General features: G+C 45.8%; 1 protein-coding gene and 1 pseudogene across 1 annotated transcript in view; one reads left to right on the forward strand and one right to left on the reverse strand.

The window, feature by feature from the left end:
- The window catches only part of LOC124789721 (collagen alpha-1(XVIII) chain-like), a 971,515-nt gene that overhangs the window by 198,356 nt on the left and 750,038 nt on the right, over positions 1 to 23,121 (forward strand). The window lies entirely within an intron of this gene.
- Positions 3,567 to 3,684, reverse strand: LOC124791208 (annotated as a pseudogene).

Here is a 23,121-nt window from a genome sequence, read left to right on the forward strand (position 1 = left end):
GTATTATGGGTGATCAAATACTTCCCAACCGAAAACGCCGCAGGAGCATCTTCATTGCCCCTGCAGAGTGCATCCGAGAACTGTCATGAAGAGGGAAATGCGTGACAGTTGTGTTATGTCGGCTGCGTGACATCAGACCCTCATATTTGGTGGCAGACACTATTTTCTAGGCCTGTTTACGTGGTCACTATGCTCTCAGATCTGAAAAGAGTGACGTGACGCGATCGACGTGCATACTAGTGGCACTGCCCAACACATATGTGCAAAGCTTCGTCGGATGATCACTGTGGTTTCCATTCCACGTTCGATCGGACCCTACTTTCCAATAGGCCTCGTAACAATACAGCTTGTCATTAGTGAGCCCCCGTCGACTGTAATGGCCAATGTAAATGCACCTTGTCATATTAAAATGCGACACTCCTGTCAGTACGAAACGTGTTTAATGCTAGAGATTTGAAGTGTTCACTTCTTATTAAACAGTGCACACCTACGGAATATCTGAGACTGTTTCTCTTCTCTTTGACAGATGGTGCATTCTGTCTACATCTACATTCATATTCTGCAAACCTGTGTGGAGCGCATAGTAGAGGGTACGTCGCGTTGTAATACACATTAGCGATCCCTGTTCCAATCGAATGTGGAGGGGCGAGATATTAAGCCAAGCGTCTTCAGTTGAACTACTATGAAAGTACACGGCGTAGTAACGAAGATAACGTAGAAAAGCTATTCGTTTCAGGTGATCAAGTTTACTGGGACTGCACTTTCTCGTTTACCGTTAACTCCAGCAAGCGAACGACGCTGTTTGCCTGTACCGCGTGACAGTACGGGACAGCCGAAGTCAGTTTTGTGCTACGTTTTTAATGACGTCACTCTTCGGAGAGTGGTACACCATAGGACGTTTTCGAACAGGTCACGAGGATTGGAAGAGGATAACCAAATAAAAAATACAGGGTGCTAATTAAAAAAGTTGTAGTGCTGGTCATATCTTCGTAACAAACAAAATTAGAAGAAAGGCAGTCGTGCTTGTTAATGTCCCACTGTTAGCTAAACGCCCTTTGCTTGAGACGTTTGTTATTTTACTTCTCGCGTAAAAGTTTGTTTGTGGGTGCTGAAGATACGTGGGACAGCCTGTAGAAGACAGATGGAGAATAATTAGAAAGCGTACACATCAACATTAGCTATATCGTTTCAAATCGAAGACAGGGCTTACATAGCAGGTAAAATCCAGCCAAAACTAGTAAGTGGAAGGAAAGAAAAAAACATTCAGGCAGTCACATGCCTATCAGAGAATGTTGTGCACCGCAGTATAATCTCAGCACTATTAGATATCTTTCAGCGCTTGCATCGTGAATCCTGACAGTTTTGCCGATGTGCAGTGATACGAGACCTGTTGCGGCGCCGACGGTGGATTCGCCGCTGGCAACACCCGTTCCGTATCGAGCGGTAATCGTTCATTATCCGGACAGACTAGCTGGCACTGGACACTGTGACGCGCTGCCCACAGTTTATTAAACTGCCGACTCTTCGCCTCATTCACGTCTCATTTGTTAACCAGATTTATTCGCCCGGCAACGTTGCTGTTTATAGGTTTAAAGCGACCATTCTCTCTCTCTCTCTTTCGTTCGTCAGGCCGCATCACGGTGATGCATTGTACGACAGGACAGCTCTCTGCGGGGGACACGGCTAAAGAGTAAAATATCGGGTCCCCCTCACGCGTGAAGCGCTTCCCAGGCTGCTAAATAAACAAAACGTCGCGGGGCGTGCTACTCGTAAAACAGCCTGACAGGCGGTGATAAATCGTGGCGACTCGTTCGCCGCACTCGCGGCGGTGGTCAATAGTGCCGTTCGCTCACGCCGAGCCGTTCATAACCCTGCGACGGCAACGGGCGTAATAAAGCCTACGTTGCAGAGCTGGGAGACGTACAACGTACCAACTATTTCGTGAGATGCGCTTTGTCACTCTCCGCGCGGTTTCGCCTGCGGGGCTGGCAACACTGATATGGTGTGGCACAGCATAATGCAAAGAGCTCAGGAGAAGATGCCACATCTGCCTGGATGTTGTCCTTCTGAAGTGTGGCTGTAAGTCCACAGTTACATAACAGATGTTTGCACGAAAAACAACACACAGGGTTAATATTCCTAGTTTTCCAGGAAGCGTTCGACACGGTACCATACTGCAGACCGTTAATGGAGGTCCGAACATACGGAATAGATTCTCAGATACGTAAGTGGCTCGAAGGCTATTTAAGTAAGGTTTTCCTGCACGCTCACTGTGCACAGAAGGCGAATGTATAACAGGATTAGCCCAAGGAGAGTTTTATAGGGCTGCGCTCAAATTTACAGGGTGTCCCAGAAATGTTGCGACAACTTCGAGGGGTGTAGAGGGTGTCTTCAGAAACAAATCGAGGATAGGAACCCGTGACCGGGCACATCATCCAACGACGCTACAGAGCTTCGAAGTTATAGGCGCCGGCGCCTGCGGCTAGGCCACCATTTCGGCAGCAAACGTGGCTTCGTACACTGATGGGCAGTAGGCGGAACGTGTGACAGTGTTGTTTGTTATTCAGTGATCGCAACTGATTGGCACTGTCGCCAGAGGACACGATAGAACTAGCTACGGCGTAGAAAGGCCTTGTCTCCTGTGAATGTGATGCTCATGCACAGGTATCCATCTGCAGTTTACTTTCCTCCTGGAAACATCTACAATCTCCAGTGTTTTTCGGTATACAGCAGAATAGTAAACTGCAGATGGAAACCTGTGTCTGAAACCTTGAGCCACGATGGGAACGGACCATAGAATTCCTGGGAGACAAGGCCTCTGTACGCAGCAGCTAGCTGTATCTTCTCCACTGGCGATCGCGCCAATGGGTCGCAATCACTGGCTGACAAACAACAGTGCGATACGCCTACGGTCCGTCAGTGTACGAAGTCAAGTTTGCTGCAGAAGTGCTGGTCCAGCCGCAGGCGCCGGCGCCTGTAACTTCGGCGCCCTGTAGCTTCGCTGGATGCTGTTCCTGGACACGGATTCCTATTCTAGATTTATTTCTCGAGACACCCTCTACAACCCCTCGAAGTTTGTCGCAACATTTTTGGGATGCCCTGTATAAACGATATGTCGGACAGGGTGAATATCAACCTGCGACTGTTTACTGATCATACTGTAATGCACAGAAAGTGTCGTCGATTTACTCCAAATTTGGAAAAAGAACACTGAATAAATTTCCAGCTTCCAAGATTGCTAAAACCGTTCATTCATATAGCTTATCGGTTTCGGCAATTCTCTGTTGCCACCTTCGCATCTGCAAAAGATGGGACCGAAAATGCTAGGATACAGCAACTAATTATATTAAAGGTCTGCAGTATATGCACTCCGTATTCAGGCCACAAGTGGCCCATCGGGTCCATCCGACCGCCGTGTCATCCTCACTGAGGATGCGGATAGGAGGGGCGTGGGGTCAGCACACCGCTCTCCCGGTCGTTTTGATTGTTTTCTGTGACCGGAGCCGCTACTATTCGGTCGAGTAGCTCCTCAATTGGCATCACGAGGCTGAGTGCACCCCGAAAAATGGCAACAGCCCATGGCGGCCCGGATGGTCACCCATCAAAGTGCCGGCCACGCCCGACAGCGCTTAACTCCAGCGATCTGACGAGAACTGGTGTATCCACTGCGGCATAGCCGTTGCCTTGCAGTATATGGAATAACAACATACCTGTGTTTACAAGAGCGATGTGCGGTTATGTAAACACAAGTATGTCGCTATTCCACGTACTGCAAATCTTGAACATAATTATGTGTGCTGTTATGTTAGTCGCTGTATCCTAGCATTTTCAGTCGCATCTTTTCAGATCTGAAGACGGCAACAGTGAATTACCGAAACCGATAATCTATATGAATAAATGAATTCAGCGGTTTCGGCGGTTGGAAATTTATTCGGTGTTTATAATACTACAATTCACCGTGTGCTGACGATGAATTTGGAAAAAAAAAAATTAATTAACACAGATGGGTAGGCAAACAATCCTGTAACGTTCGAATGTAGTGTTAGTCGTGCGCTGCTTCACATAGTCCCGTCTACTAAACACTGGAGAGTTCTAGGAAAGTGTAAGTCATCTGTAAGGGAGACCGCGTACAGATCTCTTCCGGGAGCAGTTACTGATTATTGCAAGTGTGTTTGGGATATCCACCAGATTTGTTTAAGGGAAGACATCGAAGCAGTTAAGAGGCATGCCGCTGGATTTGTGACAGGTACGATCAGCCAGTGCGAATTAACGAAATACTCCGTCAACTCAAATGTGAATTACTGGAGGAAAATGGAAATGCCATGTGGCTAGGGCCTCCCGTCGGGTAGACCGTTCGCCTGGTGCAAGTCTTTCGAGTTGACGCCACTTCGGCGACTTGCGTGTCGATGAGGATGAAATGATGATGAAAGACACACAACACCCAGTCATCACGAGGTAGAGAAAATCCATGGCCCCGGCGGGAATCGAACCCGGGACCCCGTGCGCGGGAAGCGAGAACGCTACCGAAAGACCACGAGCTGCCGACTACTGGAGGAAAAACGACGCTCTTGGAGGAAAAACGACGCTCTTTTCGCGGAACACTGCTGAGAAAATTTAGAGGCCCGGCATTTGCAGCCGAATGCAGGACGATTCCGCTGTCACCAAAGTACGTCTCGCGTAAGGACAGAGAAGATCAGTTCAAAGAATTCAGGGCATGTAGACAGCGGTTTTCTATGGATCCATTTGCGACTTGTACAGGAAAGGCAACGACGAACAATGGCGCAGGGAACCTTTAATTATGCGCCGTGTGGAGGCTCTCGGAATATGTGTTGGATGTTGGTGTTTTATTTTTTTATTCGCATTTCATTTTCTATTGTAAGGAAGGTCGAGCTGTGTGGCATCTCTCCCACTGAAGAAGTCGTTTCTTTTCAACCAAACTCCAAGGAGCGGAGAGTGGTTGAAGACGGTTCCCAGTTGGGAATGTTTCGGTAAAGGCAACTGATTATGTCTTTTGCTTTACCGGCAAGTAAACCCCCTCCCTCTCTCTTCCCCTCCCTAGTCGTCACTGGAACCGGGGAAGTGGACGTATTAGCGTTCTATTACTCGGGTAATGAACTGAGACAAAAATAAGAAAGTTTGATTTGTTAGAAGTGTATCTGTTTGTCTGTGTGAATGTGTAAAGTCGACGGCTTGCTCCTAACATGCAGTGTACCGTACCGAAATACGTCCAACTTCTTTAGATTGCGATCTGTGCGCAGAAGTAGACAGAGTAGGTTGTAACCGTCGTTTTGCGGTGCGACAATGTCACTCAAGAGTGCATGCTGTCAGAATCCACTCATCACAAAAACGTGTAATACAGTCAGAACTCCGGCCGTTCCGAAAACTTTACGTTTATTCCGCCAGCATACCAGCGACAGCGTTCAGCTACCCATTCCTGTCTACGACATTTACTGGAAGGGCTAGCAAGGCTACTGTTTAACGTTATGCAGACGGAACATAGACGCAGATACGCAAAAAGGACGGAAGAAGGAAATCGTTCTTGTGTTTTCAGAGGCTTCATCATGGCTTTTTTCTTTCTTTATTTATTTTTTTATTTATTTTTTAAAGCGGTTTAGGAAAATCACGGGAAACCTCGATCGACTTAGACAGACAGGGATCCGAACTCTCTCAGAGTGACGTTTATGGTTTCTGGACGAAGAAAGCAGGAGAATCGGCTTGTGTTGTTACTGTGTAGCTCCGCCGACAGAGACGGGTTCACCACCGTTGCGGTGGTGCGCCGTCGAGTCGGCGCTATGGAGAACGAAGTTTCGCCTGCCGCTTTCCAGACGGACCACTCAGTGCATGCGATCGCCTTCTGTCGATTGGCTTCACGCCTGTATTGTTTTCGTATCGGAATACGTGATGCGAACCGAAATTTCACGGTATTACAAATCGATATCAAGGAAAGCGCTCATTCTCTCCTTTTCAGTCTCTCGTATTCCGGTTCCGACCGTAGCCACGTGTGTTTGCACAAGTTCGTGATTCTTTGAGAAAGACGACTGCGAACGTGTTATTTAAAAGCTATGAAACGTCCCCTTAGAAAAATTAATGAATTACTGTGCTGATAAATCTCCTACATTATTTGATTTTCAAACAGCCGAGCAAAACTGAACGTACTCAGACATTTCGCTCTTTACCTATTCTGATCAACACTAAACTGGCACACAATATTTTTTAGCGCAACGCAATCTGACTTTCAATAACCCCTACAAAAGAATGGCCCTGACTAACATTAACCTATACCTTTCACAAATCACTTACCTCACAAAAATCTTCGTTACTCGAACCACTGCAATACAGCGAGCGCCACTACTGCCAGCTGAATAAAAGATTCAAACTACTGAAGGCACTAACTACTGATAGGCATAGTTAGCAAATGAAAGATTTTGATAGAGAACAAACAATGTATTTACCTTAATAGTGTTCAAAAGTCATAATATATATATATATCAGTTCATGACATCCATTCTTACAAATGTACTATTTCTGATGGACACACGTCCAGATCATCCGCTCTCAAAAATCCGCCATCTCACTTCCCCACATCCACCACTGCTGGCGGCTGACCTCCAACTGCGCAACGCTACGCGCTGTTAATAGCCAACTGCCCAACACTACAATGGCGAATATTGCAACAATGCCGACCAGCCTCAGACTGCACACAGCACAGTCAGTGATATTCATACAGAGCGCTACGTGGCGTTACCAATATAAAAACCTAAACAGCCTACTTACAAAGCATGGGACGCAAGTCGTAACGTTAAGAGATAGGTGACTGCAGAAGGCCAAAGTAGCCCATATCTCAATAAGATTTTCTTCTTGAAATATTTTGCGGGCCTTTTTTCTTTATGTTGTAGGTGTTGTTGTGTTTTAAGTCCGAAGACTGGTCTGATGGAACTCTCCACGCGCAAACTACTTCCCCTCTGCTCAGTTACTGCCGTCTGGACAAGACTACAATTTGTACCCTTCTCACGCACACTCACGTTCTCCCGTCACCAAATCGACGGCTCCTTCAGGCCTCAGGATGTCTCCTACCAGCCAAACTCTCATTTTAACAAAAGCTCGATCCAGTACCTCCTCGTCAGTTAGTCTGTCAGATCCTCCTGTGCCACTTCATTTCAAAAGATTCTATTTTTTTAGTTTCTGAAATTTTATCGTCCACGTCACTTTTCCGTACAAGGCTACACTCCACGCAATGCACTGGGACAGTCTTCGTACCACTTAAATTTGTATTCAGTGTTAACGTACTTCTCTCCCGCAGACACGCTTCTCTTCCTACTACCAGTCTCTACTTCATATCCTGTCTACTTTGCCCATCGTCAATCATTTTGCTGCGCAAATACCAAAATTCCCCAACTACTTTTAGTGTCTCATTTCCTAATCTAATTCTGCCAGCATCCTTCATTTAATTCGACTACATTCTATTACCCTTGTTTTGCTTCTGTTGATGTTCATTTCAAAATCTTGCCAAGATACCATCTACTCAATTCACCTGCTCCTTCAAATTCATTGCTGACTCTACTTCACTGTCTCGCCCCTTCTCAACAACTGCTTGCCTTTGCTGTCCCTCGGTGCTTATGACGGCAGTCTTACTTCTGCACAAGTTGTAAATAACCTTCGACTTCCTGTATTTTACCCCTGTTACCTTCAGAATTTCAAAAGGTGTATCGCAGTTAACACAGTCACAAGTTTTCTCTATAATTAGAAATTCTATAAGCCTACGTTTGCCTTTCTTTTGACTATCTTCCACGGTAAGTGGAGTCCTCCTCCGGTAGCTGAGTCGTCAGCGCGACGGACTGTCAATCCTACGGGCTCGGGTTCGATTTCCGGCTAGGTCGGAGATTTTCTCCTCTCAGGGACTGGGTGTTGTGTTGTCCTAATCATCATCATTTCATCCCCATCGACGCGCAAGTCGCCGAAGTGGCGTCAAATCGAAAGACTTGCACCAGGCGAGCGGTCTACCCGACGGGAGGCCCTCGTCACACGCCATTATATTACCGTAAGTGGAAGGTCTAATGTGGCTTCGCGTGTTGCTACGTTTCTCTGGAACCCAAACTGATACCCCTCGATATCGGCTTCTAGCATTCTTCTACTCTTTTTTTTAAGTAACGTGTGTAAATATAGTGCATCAATCACTTACTAAACTGATAGTTCGGTAACGTTTACACCTGTAGGCACGTGCCTTCTTTGGAACAGGAAATGTTATATCCTTCTTGAATTCTATGGATATATCTTGCATACAAAGTGAAATAGTTTTGTCATGGCTGACTCTCCCAAGGATCTCAGTAACTGTGAGGGAATGTCGTGCACTTCAGGGACCGTGTTTCGACATAGGTCTTTCAGCGGTCTGTCAAATTCTTCCCGCATTGTCATATATTCATTTACTTCCTTTTCTCTTTCTGTAATGTTGTCCTCAAGTTCTTTTCTCTTCTGCATATTCCATCTTTCAGTATATCCTTCTTCACTCAATAGGATTTGCCATCTGAGCTGTTCTTATTATTCATTCATTTGCTTCTCTTTTCTTAAAAGTCCTCTTTAAATTTCCCGTGGGCTGCATACATCTTTAACATAGTCATACATGCGTTTCTCCTCTAGGAATACCAGCTTTGCGATTTTGCTCTTCGTGTCGCTATAATTTTTTAGACGCCTCTATTTCGTTTGCGAGTTTCATTTGTCGTATTTTATATTTATGTTACTTCTGCTATTTCATCCTGTGCGTTGTTCACTGTTTCATTTCTCAACGCTATAAATTAGTGTTCTTTCTTCCTTATCACTGTTTCAGCCAAACGTTGCAACATGTTCCCTTTGAAACTCTCGACAGCCTCTGTTTCTTTCTGTTTATCAAGGACCTATCTCCTTAACTTCCTACCTTTTTGTAATCTCTTCAGTTTTGGTTTGCAGACCATAACCAATAAATAATGGTTGGAGTCCAGAACTGCTCCTATCAAAGTTTTCTACCTTTAAATGTGGTTTCGAAATGTCCGCCGTCTCACGACGTAATCTGAAACTTTGCAGGTCTCTTGTAAGTATGGGACCTTCCATAATTTTTAAACAAAGTATTAGCAATTAATAAACTGTACTCGATGAAAGACTCTACAAGGCAGCTTCCCCTTCCAGTCTTTTCCCCTAGTCCCTCTTCTCCAAGCGCTTTTCCTTCTCTTCTATCTCCTATTGTCGAATTCCACCCTCTCATCACAAGTAAACTTTCGTCTCCTTCAACTGTACCTTGTGATACATTCTTTCAATCTCTTCACCATCTGCAGAGCTAATAGATATATACATTTGTACTACTTTGATGGGCGTTGGCTTTGTGTCTATCTCGGCGACGATAATGCGTTCAGTACGCTGTTCACAGTAGTTTGTCCGCATTTCTATCTTCTGATTCACTATTACACGGTCTCCTGGATAACGCCTATTTTATTTTGTATAGATAACTCTTAACTAACCTCAGCAGAAGTGTTCTTCCTGCCTCTGCACTTAATTAATTCCCACTATGTTTATTTCAATCTAAAAAGTTCCCTTTTCAGATTCTCCAACCTACTCACCCGATTAGAGGATCTAACGTTACACACTCCCAACCTTAGAATGCCAATTTTGGTTTTCCCGATAATTACATCCCTCTGAGTAGTTCCCAACTGAAGATCCCAAAGGGCGACTATTTTAGCTCCGTACTATTTTACCCTAGAAGAGACGATCGTCATTAAGCCATACCGAAGAACTACATGCCCATCGGAAAGATAGCTGCTATAGTTTCCCCTTTTTCCGGTAGTTCTCGGTGCCAGCACAGCAAAGCCGTTTTGTTTGATGTTACAAGGCCAGATCAGTCAATCATTCAGACTGTTGCTCCGGCAACTACTGAAGAGGTACAAAAGAATTAAAGACATTACCTGCCGGTGGGCACTGATTGAAATCAATGGTGGAAAGTTGAAAATTGGTGCCGAGCCAGAATTCGAAATCGGGTCTCCGTCTTACTAGGCAGGTATGCCGACCACAGCGCCATCAGTATACATTGGTCATCGTCGTAACTGAACAGACTACACTAGCACGCCTCACTTCGGACCAAAATTCTCAACTTATCCACACACTACTGATGTAGTGGCGTTTGTCCATTATCTTCATTACTCGCAGCATTCCGCCGATCCCCGTAAGAGTTCGAACCTGGTGCGCATCTGCACTTCAGACACCACTGGCTGTACTCGAGCCGGCCGGAGTGGCCGTGCGGTTCTAGGCGCTACAGTCTGGAACCGAGCGACCAGTACGGTCGCAGGTTCGAATCCTGCCTCGGGCATGGATGTGTGTGATGTCCTTAGGTTAGTTAGGTTTAATTAGTTCTAAGTTCTAGGTGACTGATGACCTCAGAAGTTAAGTCGCATAGTGCTCAGAGCCATTTTGAGCTGTACTCGCCTTAATTTTGTTTATACTCCGTAGCTGAGTGGTCAGTGTGGATGGCGGGAACGCAGGGTACTGGGTTCGACTCTCGGCCGGGTGGGAGATTTAATCCGCTCGGAGACTGGGTGTTTGCGTTGTGCTCATCATTATTTCATCATCGCTGACGCGCAAGTAGCCGAAGCGCCCTCAAATCGAAAGACTTGCACCAGACGGCCGAGTACCCCAGATGAGACATCCCGGGTAAGAATGCCATTTCATCATTCCGTTCCATATGCTGAAAAAGTGCTGCCGCTCTCAGAGAACCACAGCTTTGCCTAGCCCCTCGATAGATAACCTCCATTGTGGTTGCACCTACGATAGGGCTATGTGTGTAGTGAGGCACGAAGTCACCCCATCTTGGCAAGATCCACGGTTCGCGAAGAAGACTGTAGTGGGGGAGAGGGGAAGTACTACATCTACATCTACATTTACACTCCGCAAGCCACCCAACGGTGTGTGGAGGAGGGCAGTTTACGTGCCACTGTCATTACCTCCCTTTCCTGTTCCAGTCGCGTATGGTTCGCGGGAAGAACGACTGTCTGAAAGCCTCCGTGGGCGCTCTAATCTCTCTAATTTTACATTCGTGATCTCCTGGGGAGGTATAAGTAGGGGGAAGCAATATATTCGATACCCCATCCAAAAACGCACCCTCTCGAAACCAGGACAGCAAGGTACACGGCGATGCAGAGAGACTCTCTTGCAGAGTCTGCCACTTGAGTTTGCTGAACATCTCCGTAAAGCTATCACGGTTAGCAAATAACCCTGTGACGAAACGCCCAAATAACCCTGTGACGAAATGCGCCGCTCTTCTTTGGATCTTCTCTATCTCCTCTGTCAACCCGACCTGGAACGGATCCCACACTGATGAGGAATACTCAAGTATAGGCCGAACGAATGTTTTGTAAGCCACCTCCTTTGTTGATGCACTACATTTTCTAAGGACTCTCCCAATGAATCTCAACCTGGCACCCGCCTTACCAACATTTATTTTTATATGATAATTCCACTTCAAATCGTTCTGCATGCATACTCCCATATATTTTACAGAAGTAACTGCTACCAGTGTTTGTTCCGCTATCATATAATCATACAATAAAGGATCCTTCTTTCTATGTATTCGCAGTACATTACATTTGTCTATGTTAAGGGTCAGTTGCCACTCCCTACACCAAGTGCCTATCCGCTGCTGATCTTCCTGCATTTCCCTACAATTTTCTAAAGCTGCAACTCCTCTGTATACTACAAAATCATCCGCGAAAAGCCGCATAGAACTTCCGACACTATCTACTAGTTCATTTATATGTATTGTGAAAAGCAATGGCCCCATAACACTCCCCTGTGGCACGCCAGAGGTTACTTTAACGTCTCTAGACGTCTCTCCATTGAGAACAACATGCTGTATTCTGTTTGCTAAAGCTCTTCAATCCAGCCACACAGCTAGTCTGATATTCCGTAGGCTCTTACTTTGTTTATCAGGCGACAGTGCGGAACTGTATCGAACGCCTTCCGGAAGGCAAGGAAAATGGCGTCTACCTGGGAGCCTGTATTTAATATTTTCTGGGTCTGATGAACAAATAAAGCGAGTTGGGTCTCACACGATCGCTGTTTTCGGAATCCATGTTGATTCCTACTGAGTAGATTTTGGGTTTCCAGAAATGACATGATACGCGAGCAAGAAACATGTTCTAATTCTACAACAGATCGATGTCAGAGATATAGGCCTATAGTTTTGCGGATCTGCTCGACGACCCTTCTTGAAGACTGGGACTACCTGTGCTCTTTCCCAATCATTTGGAACCTTCCGTTCCTCTAGAGACTTGCGGTACACGGCTGTTGGAAGGGGGGCAAGTTCTTCCGCGTACTCTGTATAGAATCGAATTGGTATCCCGTCAGGTCCAGTGGACTTGACTCTGTTGAGTGATTTCAGTTGCTTTTCTATTCCTTGGACACTTATTCGGATGTCAGCCATTTTTCAGGATTTAGAGAAGGAACTGCAGTGCGGTCTTCCTCTGTGAAACAGCTTTGGAAAAAGGTGTTTAGTATTTCAGCTTTACGCGTGTCATCCTCTGTTTCAATGCCATCATCATGCCGGAGTGTCTGGATATGCTGTTTCGATTCACTTACTGATTTAACGTAAGACCAGAACTTCCTAGGATTTTCTGTCAAGTCGGTACATAGAATTTTACTTTGGAAATCACTGAACGCTTCACGCATAGCCCTCCTTACGCTAACTTTGACTTCGTTTAGCTTCTGTTTGTCTGAGAGGTTTTGGCTGCGTTTAAACTTGCAGTGAAGCTCTCTTTGCTTTCGCAGTAGTTTCCTATGTTTGTCGTTGAACCACGGTGGGTTTTTCCCGTCCCTCACAGTTTTAGTCGGCACGTACCTGTCTAAAACGCATTTTACGATTGCCTTGAACTTTTTCCATAAACAGTCAACATTGTCAGTTCCGGAACACAAATTTTCGTTATGATCTGTTAGGTAGTCTGAAATCTGACTCCTATTACTCTTGCTAAACAGATAAACCTTCCTCCCTTCTTTCGTATTCCTATTTACTTCCATATTCGGGGATGCTGCAACGGCCTTATGATTACTGATTCCCTGTTCTGCGCTTACAGAGTCGAAAAGTTCGGGTCTGTTTGTTATCAGTACGTCCAAGATGTTATCTCCACGAGTCGGTTCTCTGTTTAATTGCTCGAGGTAATTTTCGGATAGTGCACTCAGTATAATGTCACTCGATGCTCTGTCCCTACCACCCGTCCTAAACATCTGAGTGTCCCAGTCTATATCTGGTAAATTGAAACTCCAACTAAGACTATAACATGCTGAGGAAATTTATGTGAAATGTATTTCAGATTTTCTGTCAGTTGTTCTGCCACTAATGCTGCTGAGTCGGGAGGTCGGTAAAAGGAGCCAGCTCTTAACCTAACCCATAATAATTCACAGGAACTATCCACCTCTATTTCATTACAGGATAAACTACTACTAACAGCAACAAACACGCCACCACCGGTTGCATGCAATCTATCCTTTCTGAACACCGTGTGTGCCTTTGTAAAAATTTCGGCAGAATTTATCTCTGGCTTCAGCCAGCTTTCCGTACCTATAGCGATTTCAGCTTGGGTGCTTTCTATCAGCGCTTGAAGTTCCGGTACTTTACCAATACCGATTGTTGCTTGGTCCCCGGATGTCCTAACTTTGCCCCGCACCCTTTGAAGCTGTTGCCCTTACTGTACTTGTCCGAGGCCATCTAACCTTACGAAGCGAATATGTTGAAGAAAAAAGAAAAGGACCTGGACATCTGCCACAAGTTGTGTAGGCCTTTCTTAGGTCGCTGGTAGCCCGGTAGCGCTAGGGACGGCGGCTGCCACCTGCGCACCTGGTGCGCCGGCCGGCGGCCGCGGTGCGCATGCGCGCGCTTGCCCGGCGCGGCGGCAGTCCCTCCGAAGCCGCTACGCGGGACGCCCGCCGCCCCGGAACCGCCGCGTCGCGACGCCATGGCGCGCTCCGTGACGCGCCGCCAGCTTGCGCCGCCGCTAGCCGGTAGAGATGCGTCGTTTGCTCCGCACAGTGGCGCCGGGACGCAGAAGGTGCCGCCTCCTCTGAATGCTAACTGACTCGCCCCCTCCGAATTTCCACTCGTAGGCAGTAAATGACGGAATGCACCGGCGGGAAAATTCAGCTTCTCACGGTTCGTAGAGACTCGAATACTCGACTAGGTAGAGAGCCGTCGGGTGTAGTAGCGTTACCATGTAAGTAATCCACCTTAACGAAGAACACACTGAAGTTAGCACTTGTATTCGTGCACGTTTCAGCACTTTCGTACCTCTGTTTTGGACCCCTCCTTTTGATGCTTTTCCTCGTGAAAGGAAGACAAAAACGCCGAAAGACAAAACAGAACGGCAGCAGCGGAGCAAACTATCACTTTCACACCAGCACGCAGAAATGGTTCTCCGTATCAGTGTGGTCACCGTAACTAGGATACGCAGGATCAGTGTTCGGTAACCGGTGTGGCGAGGATCCGCATCGAAATCACTCTTGTGAAGACGTGCTCGAAGGTGAAGTAGCGCCTCCAGTTTCTGCAGCCGACGTTACAGACTGGGCACCGTTCTGGTATTGCTATTCAGTTTCGCCTCCGGCAGAGTGGCAGACAGCGTTCTACTTGCAGTATCGCGTGTCCCTTACAGATGACGGCACAGCCACGTCTTTTGCAAGTACACAATGCTCGAGTAGCGTAAACAAACAAAACAGTCTTCATTGATACAAACCGGACGTCGAAACGCGCCACAGACTGCTTAAAACAACATATCTTAGTAGGGTAGAAAAAAATATTCCAGTGTGCGTGCAACTGGCAACGAAAGTTAGACTTGCGCAAAATCTGTACCGGACGTGCGCCCTAACGGGTGACAACGCGCGGATCGGACTGTTGAAAGGGAGTTATTAGCGACGTCTGTTACACGCACCGGCAGTGAAACTCGTTTACAAAGAGACAAACCTCTGCTTCCGAGTTTGCGAGAGACGCGATGAAAAGAAGGAAAATACGAGCGAGGCGGGACGGCGACGTATAAGGGCGGCGCGCGCTGTGACGTCACCGGCGCACAGTGTCTGCCCGCTTATTATTTCCGGCCGTTGTTTCGGGGTGGCGCCGCTTGGCCGTTTGCCGGCCTTTGCCCCAGCTGGCTGCGGGAGGAGGGGGCGGTGGGTGTAGCGGAGCTGTAGCAGCTGGAAGAAAAGAGAGAGGGAGAGAGAGGGAGAGACAGAGAGCAGGAGGAAGGGGTGGAGGAAGAGCGGGAGGCGGGAGGAGGCGAAGACGCCGCGGGCCGCGCCGCTTTAAAAAGAGCCGATCGCCGACGGCGGCCCGCCGGTCCACTCGCCGCGTCCGGCCGCTGCGGCGCGCGCTCGTGCTCGCTCGCCAGCTGTCGCCGTCGCCATGGCGATGGTGGTGTCGACGCGCTCCAAGGTGGTGTCGGCCGTGGTGGTGGCGGTGTTCGGCGCGGCGCTGGTGCTCGTCATCGGCTCCGTGCTGGGCTGGTTCGACGGCGATCAGCGCGCCGCCTACTTGCCCGCCAACAGCGCCCTGCAGCGCCGCAACCGGTCCGGCGTGCAGCGCGCCCTCCAGGTACCCCGCGGCGGACCCTCCCTCCCACCCTGCTCTGGTTAAGCAGGCCGGCAAAAACTACATCGGACCTACGAGTAGTATAAACGGCCGCATCGTTCCACCTGATCATCGGCACTGAAGCGTTCCAAAGTGCTCGGTTGTACACTGGTCGAGTACATGTTTTGAGAGTGAGATGCGATGTAAAACGTTTTGATCACTCTTACTTTTTATCTTAATCGACCATTGCTTTTAATGACTCACCCATGATCAAACCAGACATATTTTTACAATGTTTCTTATAATCCGTCTTGACTGCAAAATTTTTTATTCATATGACCGGTTCGGTTCATCCACACCCATCTTCAGATCTGATATTTCAGTTACAGGAGTAACCCGTCCTAATCCAGCAAATTTCACATGCTGTGTCAGCATGTGATGCAGCATGTGAAAGTTGCTGGATCTGGACGGGTTACTCCTGTAACTGAAATATCAGATCTGAAGATGGTTCTCGATTAACCGAAGCCGGTCATATGAATAAAAAATTTTGCAATCGAGACGGATTATAACTAACATCGTACAATCACTGATTGCTGCTATCCCATCAGACATTATTTCTGTTTTTGCAAAGACATATTTTAGTTTTGTTTTAAAGTTCCAGCTTCCGTAACACACAATGTAATTTGTTTTTGCTGTTTACCCAAACACGTTTCGACACCTATATGTCATCTCTTGTGCGTCTTGAATTATTTCTCTAAACGTATTACACAAAGTTCGTGGTTTTTTAAATTAGTCTACGTCCACAGACTGTAGCTTGCGTGTTTTTTTATTTTTTTCTAATTTCTCGTCGTATACGTTTTTTTTTCGGTTGCCGATGTTATACTTTTTATGCCTATAACAGAGAAAAACAGAAACTTCGTATAATATCTTTACAAGTAATAAATCGAGATCCGCACTCGATGACACACTGGTGCCGAAACATGTTCGAGTAAATAGAAAGAGAAAGATGCATAGCATTTTGCAGAAGCTGGGCTTTAAAAAAACCAAATTTAATTTGCGAACCTGAAGAAGAGTCAACATCCGGTTCGGAACCCATCCGTGTGCGCTGCGGACCCAGCGTCCTTCTCCAAACGCTGCTCGGCTGACAGGATTTGCGGCGAGGTGACATGTTAAAGATACTCAGTGGACTTACGCTATGTCTAAATGGGGCATGGCTTTAGAGAGTGGCCGAGCAAAAAAAATAGCATCATCTGCTTCGTTGTGAATATCACAGCCATAACTTTACCACACGACTGCGCCAATTGTCCATTGAGGCAGTAATTTGTCTGTTTCTTCCACAAGTCATCTCGGCCTTTCGAGTCCTTAATCAGTGTCTTTAGCAGGAAAAAACTGTACCATTGTACCATTGCGCGTTTCGCTTCGTTTTGATTCACAATGTTAACTGCTCTTATTGGCTGGCCAACGTCATATCTCTGCGCATTCCCCGCCTTACCGGTATGTGCACCAATTAGTCAACGACAGCTGATAAATTTGTAAACCAAAACAAACGGAAGATGATAATGTGAACACGCTACCATTTTTAAACGCGTGGCACCTTTTTCTAGTTAAACACTGTGTAATGACTTAAAAAGCCAACAAAATTTGTCTAACAATAATAAATATTCGGCCGAAGACGAGAAATAGCATATTCATTTACTACGCGTTATATGTGTATGTGTGGCGGACAATCACGGTGTAATGCCTACCGTTTCATGACTCTTTATTATTAGCAGCGCTGACAGTATTGGCTGTACTCAGGTATCAAAACCGTCGGTAGTGCTTTAGGTCCGAGATGAGAAACGTCCATGATGTCGATGGAGTTCCACCTCAAGCCATTACCCAGTTTTGGGCATCACGTCGCTGGGTGGACAAATGCTCACTTGTTACGCTACAGAACGACAGCTGTGTGAGTCGAAGACGTTACTGGTCTCTGTGGCTGTCAGTGTGCTGACTGTCTCGGACCGAAACTTCTCCGTGTAACATACTGCTCACGTAACAAGACTTGACGCTGAGTTGCGATGATAAGGATACTAACAGATTTAGAGCAGCACTTCCTCAGGTCGGGTCACAGGTGAAAGGGAAATGGAGACACTGATATACTAGAAAACTAAATTACATAGTGAAACTATATTTGACACATAACTACACTCACTTTACGTAGTAGCTCGTGGTTTTAGTTCTGTATCTATAAGGGGCCGGCGATTGAAAACGAGACAGACGTAAAAAAGTATGTAAACTGTTCATTACTTCAAAAGTAATCGTATTAATCGACATAGTTTTATCCCACGGTGAGACAAGACGGTCAATATCTTCTTGGAAAAATGTTTACGTTTCGCTACGGAACCGTGCATCTCTTCCTCCGATACAAATTGATGTCACGACTGTCTTCCGTCGGGGTTCTAAAATATGGAAAACACGTGGGGAAAGATCGAAACTGTATAGAGGACGCGTAAGGCCTCCCCAGCGAAACTTCTGCAGCGAAGTCGAAACAACCGTCGCAACATCTGGGTCGTCCACAATCCCGATCTCTCCCCATAAGATTTCCATATTTTTGGAGCCCTGAGGAAAGAGATTGGTGTCCGTTGATTTCCCAACTGAGTACAATCGCAAGAAATGAGTCAGTTTTTACTGTCGTCAAAAATGGGCACATGAATTCTCATTTCTTACTTCGAGAAACGACATCAGATTCGACCATCTCAGTGACGTCTGTTATTTTACTGCTTTATGTGTTCGTCCAAGTTGATGAATTGTGCGAAAATATCCTCGCGTAACAAGGTGTGATGTTAAAATAACTTTTCGCTTGTTATTTACCAAAGAAAACTCACCAAACAGCTGCATGTTTTAGGAGGTATTATTTTATTTACATGACCATTTACAGCACCCCTTTAATGCCATCATCAGGCAGTTATGCACTTCATGTATACAGAAACAGATATATCGATTCATAAATAACCGGAGTCATCATACCTTGATTCCGTGAATTTTTTGTGCAGTGTGTACTTCGAAGACATGACAGCAACTCTAGATGAAAAGTCTTCGAAGTACAAACTGCACAAAAAATTCACTGAATTGGTGGCTCTGGCTAGGCACGTATCCATGTCTCTGATTCCCTACGCATGAGGTTGGCATTAACGGGGTACCGAAACTGGTCGTCTAAATAAAATAATAACTTCTGAAAAATAGGGATGTTCGATGATTTTCCTGTGGCGTGAAGTGTAAATTTGTTTGGATACCCAAATGATTTGCATTTCAGCTCGCTAGCATAAATTAGGAAGTGGAAATGCCACCTGCAAGCTTTACGAAACGGAAGATTGTGACAGCAGGTTTCTGATTCAGAAATGGTATTTGAGTCGTAATTGTTTGTAATAAGATCTTGTTACGCTTCGTCGACCGCAGTGGCTCGGAATCCGATAGCAACAAGGTCGCAGCCTGTTGGATGTGCGGCCCATCACCCTCTGGTACTGCTGCTCGCGTCGCTCGGGATCCAATGCCAGTGAGGAATCGATAGTTCCAGCAGCACCGCACTCGACACAAGGCAGGACCTACAGGGCAGGCATACCGTTCGCTCCGTCGTGCCTGATCGTGCGGCCTCGTCTCAAATGGGCGGCGAGGCGAGTATCCAGCAGGACAGTGCGCCCGCTGCTGGGGCTTCCCTGGAGGCAGCGGCTGAGGGACGCACTGTGCGCGGCGGGGTGCAGACCCCACCACTGGAGTGTCCGTGTCTGCAGGGTCCGAGGGAGCGAACGTTTCCAGATGGTGTGCGGACATTTGCCACGATTTTACCTGCTCCGAAGGATTGGGTCCCTTGTCTCCTCCTCCTCCTCCTCCACCACCTCCTCCTCATTGCTGTCGCTCAATAGAGGTACTTACTGAGGCTTTCCGCTGGTTTACTTAACGTAGAACCAGACTCTCTTTGGATTTTCCGCCACATGTCTAGAGTGTGTTTCATTGTGGAAACTATTAAATGCATCTCGCATTGAAGTCCGCACCAAATTTCGAGCCTCAGTAAAACTTCACCAATCTTGGAGATTTTGCATTCGTTCATATTATACTTGCCTTTTTCGATGCTCCTGCAGCAGCTTTCTGTCGTGTTTTGTCGTGTTGGGTCTTATTAATTTATTTGGTATGAATCTCTCGAGTGCTGTTGATACTGTTTCTTTGAACTTAAGTTACATAGTGAGGGGACTGTCTCTTAGAAAGACCTCAACCGAATTTTTGGTTGCTTTTATAAATTGATATATTCCGCTTTTAGTTTTGGTGAATTTCTTTGTTACGGATTTGAGCCTCGCTATGATTGTGTGTTCACTAATCCCTGCATCCGTCGTGACGCTCAGGATTATTTGTGACTAAAAGGTCAAGTGTGCTTTCCTAACCATTTACAGTTTGAATGGCCTCGTGAAGTAATTCTTCAAAATAATTTTAAAAAAGCATTTAGAACAGTTATGGAAGTCATTTTCTATCTACAATAGGGTCTGAAAATGTATTTCTGTCAACATACGGAAGGTAGATTGAAGTCACTGCCAATTATAATTGTATGAGTAGCGTACCTATTTGTGCTGAGACTCAAGTTTTCTTTGAACTGTTCAGCAACTGTTTCATCTGAGACCGGGGGTCGGTAAAAGGAGACTTATTAATTTATTCCGGTTGTCAAATATAGCCTCTGCCCATACTAAGTCACAGGAACTATCTGCTTCAATGTCGCTTGTGAGATGGAACACACATTACATTATTTTTCCTTAAGTTGTGCTTCTTGTTTCTGTTGTAGTGCAGAACATTACAATTACGGCTTTTCCCTCCAAAACCTAGGATGCTTTCTATGTGACCCTGTAAATACCAGAGTTAAACAATGTAGAACAACAACGTACGTTACAAGCGTAGCATTCTGTATTACTTCATTTCCTTATTTCTAACATTTTAAAATTGTACGTCGACTTTAGGTGACATGTCAATCACAGATGTTCTTATCTCTATTTAGTGAACGTATTTTCAGTCATGTTTTGAACATTGTCCCGCTACACCTTATTAACTAATGTTTCGCAGCAAGGGATATCGCATTTTAGAGAGTAAATTAATATGGAGTATGTCGTTCTTCTTTTCAAACATTCACATACCCATTTCTTCTTTCCTTATTGTCTTTTGGGAATGCAGTTGCAGTAATTGAAGTAGGCACAAGTGCAGTGATCAAAAATAAATGATTAGCGTACATTCACATTCTGTTTACATCGTTCCTTTGTTGTTGCTCCCATGGCGATGGACTGTTTCTATCGCAATCAGTAAGCGTGAAAGGAAGCTACCGTACAGACAGAGGGATGTATATTTATATTTGACAGAACTAATTACATACTGACATAATCGTCGGCATTGCTTTCGTTTCCGAAAAGTTATAAATATTTCGATATCGGAAAAGAAGCTCTGTATTTCGCCAAGATGTGGAAGAAGAAGGTCCCTTACGTACTGGCTGTATCGAGTAGGATTTGGAGACGGCGGTTTGAAAGTGGACAGAAGTAGTATGAGGAAGGGCGTCCCTTACCTGAGGGATCGCTACCTGGCGAAGGGGCAAGTGTGGCAGATGTCCAGCATTCTCCCAGACTGCATTATTCATCGTGATACGGTCCCAGTACGTGTCGTGGCGTTATGCGGTCGCAGTGGGAACACAACGCCACCACCTCTGGCCCGCACGGTCGGTAATTTGGACAACTGGCACAACATTTCGGTCATTGTCAGGCAGTTTGCTGTCTTCTGTATCGGAAGTTTCCGATTTCTTGCAATAAGATAACGGAAGACTGTACGTCGGCTGTGCTCCCCTTCGATACAGAGTGAGTTCGAATATTTTCCTGCTACACATCGTTTTTATTTATTTGTTCGTATATTTAAACTGACCAGATTAGATCACTTCAGAGTTAAAGAAAGATGAATGTCTTGCATAACACTATAATTAAATAGTGATAAGTATAGCATGATTAATAATGATGGTGAGAAGACTACAGTACTGGTAATTCCATGGTGCGATAGGTAACGCTCTTTCGAATAACGTCAGTGGCTAGAATAAATACTACTACCGTTACGACTATTGATAATAATCATACAATGAAGGCTTTCACGACCGGATGGTACTGTTGTTGATGGTCCATGGAATTCTTCTATTCCTAACGTTTCGTCCAATACTACGTTGGACATCCTCAGAGGTATGGCTGGTCCTGCTGAGTCCTGCCGGACTCAGGACTAAGCAGGACCAGCCATACCTCTGAAGATCTCCAACGTAGTATTGGGCGAAACGTTAGGAATAGAAGAATTATCAACAACAGTATTGATAATAATAACAATGGGAGCAAGTGTACAAAATCCTGGTCTAAAGATCAATAATGTGTACGAAAGTTATGTTCTTAGAAAGAGAAATGCAAATAGATTTGCAGAGAGATACTTCGGGATGTGAGAAAAGAAAGGCATCAGTTTGTAAGAAGGTAAAATGGTGGGGGGGCATCAACAGCTGATGTTCAGATCACAAACTTTTTCACTTAAACATGACAGGTATGGTGTCGTGTTATTAAAACCAGATGTAGCTGTAAGGGGCTCTGGAGTGCGGGTGTCACATGGAGTGAAATCACACAGATCTCCCTGCACGTCAGTACCGTCCCCGGTCGCGGTAGTAATAATGGAAGCTCACAAACACATTATTGAAGTAGTCTACATCACAGCAGCGAATTTTAAGGAATCAAGAGAAGTCTGGCTTCAAATGTGAATAGCAGAGTATGGAAAACAGATCGAAACTACCTACATTCGTCGAACCATGGACCTTGCCGTTGGTGGGGAGGCTTGCGTGCCTCAGCGATACACATAGCCGTACCGTAGGTGCAACCACAATGGAGGGGTATCTGTTTGAGAGGCCAGACAAATGTGTGGTTCCTGAAGAGGGGCAGCAGCCTTTTCAGTAGTTGCAAGGGCAACAGCCTGGATGATTGACTGATCTGGCCTTGTAACAATAACCAAAACGGCCTTGCTGTGCTGGTACTGCGAACGGCTGAAAGCAAGGGGAAACTACAGCCGTAATTTTTCCCGAGGGCATGCAGCTTTACTGTACGATTAAATGATGATGGCGTCCTCTTGGGTAAAATATTCCGGAGGTAAAATAGTCCCCCATTCGGATCTCCGGGCGGGGACTACTCAAGAGGATGTCATTATCAGGAGAAAGAAAACTGGCGTTCTACGGATCGGAGCGTGGAATGTCAGATCGCTTAATCGGGCAGGTAGGTTAGAAAATTTAAAAAGGGAAATAGATAGGTTGAAGTTAGATATAGTGGGAATTAGTGAAGTTCGGTGGCAGGAGGAACAAGACTTCTGGTCAGGTGACTACAGGGTTATAAACACAAAATCAAATAGGGGTAATGCAGGAGTAGGTTTAATAATGAATAGGAAAATAGGAATGCGGGTAAGCTATTACAAACAGCATAGTGAACGCAATATTGTGGCCAAGATAGATACGAAGCCCACACCCACTACAGTAATAAAAGTTTATATGCCAACTA

The sequence above is a fragment of the Schistocerca piceifrons genome, chromosome 3 (genome assembly GCF_021461385.2).
Source record: "Schistocerca piceifrons isolate TAMUIC-IGC-003096 chromosome 3, iqSchPice1.1, whole genome shotgun sequence".
In the NCBI taxonomy this organism is placed as follows: domain Eukaryota; kingdom Metazoa; phylum Arthropoda; class Insecta; order Orthoptera; family Acrididae; genus Schistocerca; species Schistocerca piceifrons.